This window comes from Rhinichthys klamathensis, unplaced genomic scaffold, assembly GCF_029890125.1.
Source record: "Rhinichthys klamathensis goyatoka isolate OS25496 unplaced genomic scaffold, OSU_Roscu_1.1 h1tg000035l_1, whole genome shotgun sequence".
Classification (NCBI taxonomy): domain Eukaryota; kingdom Metazoa; phylum Chordata; class Actinopteri; order Cypriniformes; family Leuciscidae; genus Rhinichthys; species Rhinichthys klamathensis.
This window is the reverse complement of record NW_026606583.1, coordinates 6,480,124-6,489,504: the sequence shown is the minus strand read 5'-3', so window position 1 is coordinate 6,489,504 and position 9,381 is coordinate 6,480,124.

The following is a 9,381-nucleotide window of genomic DNA, read 5'->3' as shown; positions in this document are numbered from 1 at the left end:
CAATATAAAAAATACAATTTACTTTCTTTCCTTGCAGTCTTCCCTCGCATCCTGAAGGGGGTGGAGCTGAGACGCGAGGAAAGGAACGAGGATATTTGGACAGGGCTGTAAGTCACCTCCAGTAAAGTGCACACTTGTCCAACATATTATAAGTTTTCCAACGCAGCACGGATGTTTTGTACTCGTTCCAATATATTAATTGTAGCCTACGGATTTCGCCTGTAAAGCGTACTCGTCCAACATAAAGTTTGTGAGGGAAGGGCATAAAAATAGTAAAACGCGTCAAACAGTTTAGAAATTCTCAACTTTATGCACATAAGGAGTAGCCTGACTTCGTCATACTCATATTCTAGTCAGAATGTGAGTCTGATACTGCTCCATAAGGCTTTGATTATGAGGCGTGTCTTAATCGAACCAGGAAAAAACAAAACTCTGCACTCAATTGGATAGACCTACAACCAATCAGAGCAACGCAGTAAGTGACGATGTTGAGCGACAGTTGTCAACAGAACTGAACGGCACTCACTCTGGAAAAAATATGTTTAAAAAAAATGAGTGTTAACGACCTTTGCCGGTGTTGCAAAAATTATTTAAGGATTCAAGGAGTACTTGCAAACTCGAACAATATTTTTGAAAGAAAGAAAAAAGGTGAATGATGAACAAGTTCTCCGTTTAGGATTAGATCTCGACAATAAAGCCTGCAAATCTTCTCGCATTTGTCGGTCATGTCTCAATTTCATATAACGGTTGGAGCGCGACTTGACTAATTTTAATAAATGGAGAGACGACGAAAGAGACCAGGATGAAGAAGCGTGTTCATTTGAGTCTTCTGAGAAAAGAGACCGGGAGCCTAACTTACCCCTTCCAAAACGCCCAGGGCTCTGAAGAAGTTTTGCCCCAATCCTTCAACTCCTACCGGTACAAGAACGCCAAAAAGCATACATGAGGTAATAAGCTTTTTATTTAATTTTTACCTAAGGAGAAACCACAATGATAACTGGGGTTCCCTTTCGTAGTCACTCCGAGTTACGTCGGATGAAGGAGAATGGGGGTTTCGCCAGAAAGCCTATCATCTTCGAGTATTAAAAAACGAGCCTATGGCAATGAAATGCCATGGGTCTGCGGAATTTGCATAATGTATCTCCGCCCCACCGCGTGGGTATTTAAGGAGAGACACCTGCAACAGCAGATCATGTTTTCGCTTCGGAGCCAAGAGCATCTCTTCACTCCACAAGCCAAATCCTGAGTTTTCTCAGTGACTACATCTCTTCGAGACGAGCGAACTCTCCGGTGTTGGTGTGACGGCGGTATCCAGCGAGTTTCACATTGCCTGCGAGCTGAGCAGTGGTCTGCCAGTCTGTGTGTTCTCCCTGGTCGCTTCAACATCCGCAGAGTTTTTCCTCTCACTAAAGAGCTGCACGCGGCACGTCTTTTTAAAGACGCGTCTTTCTAAATGTAACCTCTAGGGGCCCTGTCACAACCAGACGCTCGCGGCTAAGCGACCGTAAGGATTTTAAATGTTTACCAGCAGGCTATCCCGATAAAGGGAAATAAAAGGAAAGAGAGAGGGACTGGAGTATTATAAAAATAGAAAATTTATTTGGTTCTCTGAATAGACACACAGAAAACCGACATTCAGGCCTCTGGGTATCAGAGTCATGGCCGGGGACAACAAAATCCAGGATCAAGGTGTTGGGATAAATAAAAAAAAAGCAACACTCAAACACAGAATAAATAGGGCACGTCACAAATCACATGCACAAATATAACCCCAAAAAATAATTCACATTCATAAACCAGTGGCCACACAACAAAATTGTTATCCCCCCCCTACCCAGGATATTGCACCAACCCAATGGCCTAAGATACAAACATTACATATATCAACATGAAACATACAGCAACACACGCGGGAGAGACTGAGAGTTTAGACCTTTCTCCCACACACACTCGGACACACGCGCACAGCTGAATCCTAAAAAAACAAAAGCACAGGAAAAACAGTGGCCAGGATAGCATATGCCGCTCCTCCTGCAAAGAACAATTACAATGTTATACAAATGATTATACAGGTCGGCATCAGAACTGTGCCTAATTTGTAACCTGTACATCAATGGGCTGGGAATTACTTAAGCTGTAAAAGATCTTCAATTTAAACAAGCAATCGGAGCAGGGCAAGAGGCTAAAGTAGCCTATATTACTAACCTGTATGAACAAACCACAGCGTCAAGCCAAAAATTTGGTTATTTATAATACTGTAGCGATCGCTTTACTCCGTCTGATTTTTACTCGTACATTCCCAGACCAACTATAATACAAAACATAGCAAATCAACAGAACTACATACGTATACACAAACGTTCCATAACAAGGATATCCAAACGTGAGGGAGAAAGGGAGCCAATAAACTTACGTTCTCAGCACAACAAACGCTCTCGGCAAACTTGTAGTAATCACTCCAAACCCGGAACTAATAAACAAAACATTAGTCAATAAAAGTTCATCACAGCCAGTACCTAACAAGCAGAAAGACCAAACGCTGCTCATCAATAAAACAGGAGACTTACATCCTCGTTGAAACACGCCAACACAATTCGCAGCCGATGAGGGCTCGCGAAGACAGGGAACTAGCAGCAGCCACAGCACTGCGTAGCCGCACAAACACCAGATGCAGCTATGAAACAATGTAATAGCTTGAAATCACATCAGATATGCCAACGAGGTTTTAAATACCAAAGAGCCCACCATACATTTCAGCATGAACTCCGTCAACTTGTACACCCAGTCAAGAGCCCAAGGAAGCAACAATCTGTAACAGCACAAATCCGGAAAACCGCCAGCTTGCTGGATTTAAAGGTGTAGCGCCAAACAGCCCCCACCTGATTTCAATCAAGGCGCAATTCTCACTGACTACGCCCCACCTGCTACATAAAGACGATCTGCCCGTGTTTTTCTGAGTGTGGTATTCTGATAGATTCAGCTGATGGGCGCGAGCGCTGTTTTGAGTGTTTGGGCTTTGATCGCGCTCAGACAGCGCTCGTGGGTGTGTCACGTTCTCTCACTGGGAACGTGACCATCGCAATGTAACGGTCGAGACTCGATGAGCTCAATGAGTGAGAGTCCCCTCATCCACACCCCGATCTATTTTTCTCCACGTGAGATAATACTTCGGCTGGTGGCCAGGGTGACCTAAGACGGCAGGTTTGGAACTAAACCGACGAAAAATTCCTCGGTCCACACCCCGTCTTTCACATTGCAACCTGCGTGGTCCCAGGTGAGTTCGCCGGCCCGCTCGCGGGCCCGCGGTCTCATTCGGTCCCCCGGCTGATGAAATCATGTATCACCGCATCACAAGGTGAGCTGGAGTCCTCTAGAGATGATGGCTCGTCTGTGCTGCCGTCCTCAGATGTGCTAACATAACGAGTTTGATCCAGAGTGCACAGCTATGCTTCCCGGGCTGCCGCGAGTATCGGGCTTTTGTGGAACCTTCTGCCATGTCCCGAGCACTTAAGGCTGTTGATTGGTTTTTGGGGGTGGCGAACCCAAATCCTTTCTACCCGGACGTGCATGAAGAGATCATGAGATCGTGGAAGTCTCCTTGACTTTTCACGACTGCTCAGTGGCCTCTTCCGCCTTCTCTGCCCTTGTAGAGGCCACGGCCTAGGGTGCACTGGGGTTCCCCCTGTGGAGTGTTCTGTGGCAACACTTATGTGTCCCCACAGCGCCTCCACCTGGCGTGGCGACTCTTAAGCACCCCTCCAATGCCTGTAGGTTCTTGTCTACTCCGGTGGCGGGGACCTATAGAGCTGCGGGGCAGGCTGCCACCTGACTGCGTGTTATTGCCATCCTCCTGGGTGTTCAATGACATGCACGAGGGTAGGGCTGATTCAGGGCTCATCCTTGAGCTGCCTGCCGTCACCGACCTTGCTCTCCGAGCGACGTAGGTGACCGCACGCTCCCTGAGTCAGGTGATGTCCACATAGGTGGTCAGACACCTCTGGCTAACCTGGTTGATGTGCGCGAGGCTGAGTGATTTCGCTTCCTCAACTCCCCCATATCCCAGGTTGGCCTCTTCGGCGGCGCGGTCGAGGACTCTGCCCAACAGTTCTCGGCCGCCCAGAAGTGGACTGTGGCTATTTTGTCTGACCCCGCGGCTTTGCTGCCTCCAGCTGCCGGCTCAGACGCCTCAGTCCGCTTGCTGCCGAATGCGCCCTCCTGCGACTTCCGCCCCCTCCCGCCCGTCCCCCAGCAGCACCGGGCCGCGCCGTGGAGGTGGTCGCGGGAAGGCGCCCCTGCCCGTACCGGTCCCGCAGCCCCGCCAAGGCCAAGCTTGCGGCGCTCCCGTTACGGGCAGCTCAGATCAGCTCAGTGGTTGCAGGGCCACTCCTTCCCCCGGTGGAGGGCTGGGGGAGAATCTTTTCTAAACCAAAGAGCTGCATCCCATCTCTGAGCCCTCAGAGGGCCGGACGACAGTGTGCGACGCTCCCGGGCCTTGCCGCTCTCGTCCCCCTCTGTCTCTTAGGGCGCGGATGACAGTGTGTGCCGTCTCCGGACCACACCACTCTCGTCCCCCTCTGTCGCCAGACCCCTGGCAGAGCAGACCCCCGTGGAACGCTGGTCCTTCCCTGGTCTCCTCTGTCAGGACGCGGAGCATGACCGTGCCCCCGCACTGGGCCGCTATGCCACCCACGCCTGGGCCGGTCACTCCGCTTCGCTGCCCCTCCGGGGGGACGTCTGTCGTTCAGATGTTTCCGCTGGTTCAGTTCTTGGGAGCTTGGTTAGAGCTTCCCTACCTGTCCCGCTGGGTCGCCCGAACTATCAGGCTCGGCTATGCGATCCAATTCGCACGGTCTCCTCCCCGCTTCAGGGGAGTCCGTTTATTTTGGTCGGTGGCAATGCCCCGATCATGAGAGCGGAGGTTGCCACCCTGCTGGCGAAGGGTGTAATCGAGACTGTCCCTCCAGCCGAAATGAGGTCAGGGTTTTACAGCCCGTACTTCATTGTCCCCAAGAAGACCGGTGGGTTACGGCCAATCCTGGATCTACGCGTCTTGAGCCGCTCCCTTCACAGGCTGCCGTTCAGGATGCTCACGACCAAACGCATTTTCGAATGCGTGCGGCCACAGGATTGGTTTGCAGCGATAGACCTGAAGGACGCCTACTTTCATGTCTCCCTTTTACCTCGACACAGACCGTTTCTTCGGTTTGCTTTCGAGGGGCAGGCATACCAGTACGCAGTTCTCCCATTCGGGTTGGCTCTGTATCCTCGCGTCTTTAAGAAGGTCGTCGAGGCAGCCCTTGTTTCCCTGCGCGAACACGGGGTTCGCATCCTGAATTACCTCGACGACTGGCTAATATTAGCTCACTCTCGAGTCCAGGTTTGCGAACACAGAGACCTAATGCTCCGGCACCTAGCCCGTCTGGGCCTTCGGGTCAACTGGGAGAAGAGCAAACTTTGCCCCGTGCAGAGGATCTCTTTTCTCGGTATGGAGATAGACTCGGTCGCCATGTCCGCGCAGCTTACGAGCGAGCGCGCACACTCACTGCTGACTTGTCTTCGACAGTTCGAGGGCAAGAGTGCGGTCCCACTGAAACTTTTTCAGAGGCTCCTGGGGCATATGGCATCCGCAGCCGCGGCAACGCCACTCGGATTGCTTCATATGAGACCGCTTCAGCTGTGGCTTCGCGATCGGGTCCCGAGGTGGGCATGGCATCGCGGCACGCTCAGAGTTCCAATAACTCCGACCTGCCGTCAGTCCTTCACCCCGTGGCGGAACCTCAGCTTTCTACGGGCCGGAGTTCCCCTAGAACGAGTTTCCAGGCATGTTGTTGTCTCCACAGATGCCTCTGCCACGGGCTGGGGCGCCATGTGCAATGGACATGCAGCCGCGGGCTCCTGGACAGGACCCCAGTGCCTCATGCATGTCAATTGCCTCGAGTTGCTGGCAGTACGCCTTGCCCTGCACCGCTTCCACGCGCTGCTCCAGGGTCAACACGTACTTGTCCGTTTGGACAATACCGCGACAGTAGCGTACATCAACCGTCAGGGTGGTCTACGCTCTCGCCGTATGTCGCAACTCGCACGCCACCTCCTCTTATGGAGTCAGAAGCACCTGAGGTCCCTTCGTGCTATTTACATTCCAGGAGTGCGGAACCTTGCAGCCGACGAGCTGTCACGGCTCCGGCCAACCTCTGGCGAATGGCGACTCCATCCCCAGTCGGTCCAGCTGATATGGGACCAGTTCGGGGACGCACAGATATATCTGTTTGCCTCCCACGACTCATCCCATTGCGCCCTGTATTACTCCCTGTCCGAGGGCACGCTCGGCACGGACGCACTGGCGCACAGCTGGCCGCAAGGCCTACGCAAATATGCGTTTCCCCCAGTGAGCCTTCTCGCACGGACTCTGTGCAAGATCAAGGAGGACGAGGAGCAGGTCATATTGGTCGCCCCATACTGGCCCACCAAGACCTGGTTCTCCGAACTGATACTCCTCGCGACAGCACCTCCTTGGCCAATTCCTCTGAGGAAGGACCTCCTTTCTCAGAGACGGGGCACCCTATGGCACCCTCGTCCCGATCTTTGGAGACTCCACGTGTGGCTCCTGGACGGGACGAGGCAGGTTTGAGTACCCTGCCACCTGCGGTGGCGGCTACCATCACTACCGCTAGAGCGTTGTCCACGAGACACGTCTACGCGTTGAAGTGGAACCTCTTCGTCAACTGGTGCTCTTCTCGGCGAGAAGACCCCAGGAGATGCTCGATCGGTGTCGTGCTTTCCTTTCTGCAAGACGGGCTGGAGCGAAGGCTGTCTCCCTCCACCCTGAAGGTGTATGTGGCCGCTATCGCCGCTTTTCACAATGCAGTTGAAGGTAAGTCTCTGGGAAAGCACGACCTGATCATCAGGTTCCTGAGAGGAGCGAGTAGACTGAATCCTCCTCGCCCTCCTCTCGTACCCTCTTGGGACCTCTCAGTGGTCTTATATGCCCTGCAGAGGGCTCCCTTTGAGCCTCTGCAATCAGTGGAGATTAAGTTCCTGTCAATGAAGACAGCGCTCCTGGTTGCACTGGCCTCCATCAAGAGGGTGGGGGATCTGCACGCACTCTCCGTTGACGAAGCGTGCCTGGAATTCGGGCCGGCCTGCTCTCACGTGATCCTGAGACCCCGGCCTGGATATGTGCCCAAGGTTCCCACCACTCCCTTCCGGGACCAGGTGGTGGACCTGCAAGCGCTGCCCCTGGAGGAGGCAGACCCAGCCTTGGCACTGCTCTGTCCAGTACGCGCCCTCCGTGCTTACGTAGACAGGACGCAGTGTTTCAGGACCTCAGACCAGCTCTTTGTCTGTTATGGTGGGAAGCTGAAGGGAAAGGCTCTCTCCAAGCAAAGGTTATCCCACTGGATAGTGGACACCATTGCTTTGGCATACCAGCAGCAAGGTCGACCGTGCCCCCTTGGTGTGACCGCCCACTCCACCCGGAGTGTGGCATCCTCTTGGGCTTTAGCGCGTGGCGCCTCGCTAACAGACATCTGCAGAGCTGCAGGCTGGGCGACACCCAACACTTTCGCCAGATTTTACAATCTCCGAGTGGAGCCAGTCTCCGCCCATGTACTGTCTTTTTCAAGCTAACATGGGAGCCGTTAGGTGTCTCGCTTGCTCGCCATTCCAATCCACGGACTGGATACGTGCGATATTTCCTCAGGTAGCCTTCCTCTCTGAAGCCCTGAGTTCCTCCAGCACTGTTGACGCTGGCGCCAGTGTCTATTGCCTGTGCGTCGGCTAGGTGCCTCCGTGTGCATGGATCCTCCTCTGAGTAACCCCCACATGTGTATTTCCACTGTAAGCCTCTTTGAGCATGTGTCTTTCCCTCGGCAAGCCACCTTGCCTCTCCTGGAGTTGAAAGTTGCCACCCCACGGGCTGGTCACTCCAGTGTTCCTCCATATGAAGCCCCCTCGGCCATATGTGTATTCTTAAGTCCTCCCTTTGGGTAGGCATGCTGCGGCATATCTCCCCTGAGATATGCTTCCCAGTGTACCTTGGTATTCCTGTGTTAAGTAGGACTCCTTCGTCCGTGCCTATACCACGACAGGGAGGGCAGACTTCGCAGGGCACTGGAAGACAGCTGTGAAGGTGGCGTGATTACACGGGGACCCCCATTCTCCGTCATCCGACGTAACTCGGAGTGACTACGAAAGGGAACGTCTCGGTTACGGATGTAACCCTCGTTCCCTGAGTAGGGAACGGAGACGTTACGTCTCCCTGCCACTTCCGCTGTACCGCTGGGTAGACGCCTGAGTTCAGTCTCGGCTCCTCAGCGAAGACATGATCTGCTGTTGCAGGTGTCTCTCCTTAAATACCCACGCGGTGGGGCGGAGATACATTATGCAAATTCCGCAGACCCATGGCATTTCATTGCCATAGGCTCGTTTTTTAATACTCGAAGATGATAGGCTTTCTGGCGAAACCCCCATTCTCCGTCATCCGACGTAACGTCTCCGTTCCCTACTCAGGGAACGAGGGTTACATCCGTAACCGAGACGTTTCATTGCGTCCCATATTTTTAGCGACCATCGGAGCCAGCTGATAAATTAAACTTTTGCCGAATCCTGTAGGAAGGACGGCAAACACATCTTTCCGATCGACAAATGCCTTTATTGCAGTTCTCTGTTCGTCTTTTAAAATTTATGCGCTGTCGATTTCTTCTAAAACAGACGCGATAGCGGAATCTATGCATCTCAGTTCTCCAGCTGCAGTCATCTTTGTTGTAAACCAGTTCAACCCAAGCGCTCTTTGATGACGTGAGGATTACGTAAATGCAGATCATCTGTCCATCAACGTATAAAGCCCGCCCTGGTAATTTGATTGGTCCGAACATTTTTTGACTGATCATAATTACTCCTCAATGGATCGAGTCCAGACTGAACTTCCCGACCAAAAATTGTTGTGGGCGGGGTTCGGGCTGGCAGCCAGGCTACATAAGGAGCGGAAAACGCAGCATGAGGTTCGAGTCTGGCATTTAGGCTATGCGTTAAACACGTGATGCGTTTAAATTGTGCTGGAATTTCTTTTGGGTAGACACCAGGCTACACCACATAGCCTTTAGCCTATCTCTTCTCAAATACTTCCTCGTCGTTTTAATGACTATTCAAAGAGTCTGTAATCTGCAATATAAGAATACATGGTCAAAACAAAAATTATTAAGAAGTTATTAAACACACAGAATGAGTATTTATTCATTTATTAAACTGAATAAATACTCATTCTGTGTGTTTAATAACTTCTTAATAATTTTATTTTGACCATGTATTCTCAAGCTTCATCTTTTTTGAATATGTGCTCATTTCCTTTTTATGAAATTGTTGTTCCTCTTTAGTTAGGTTCTT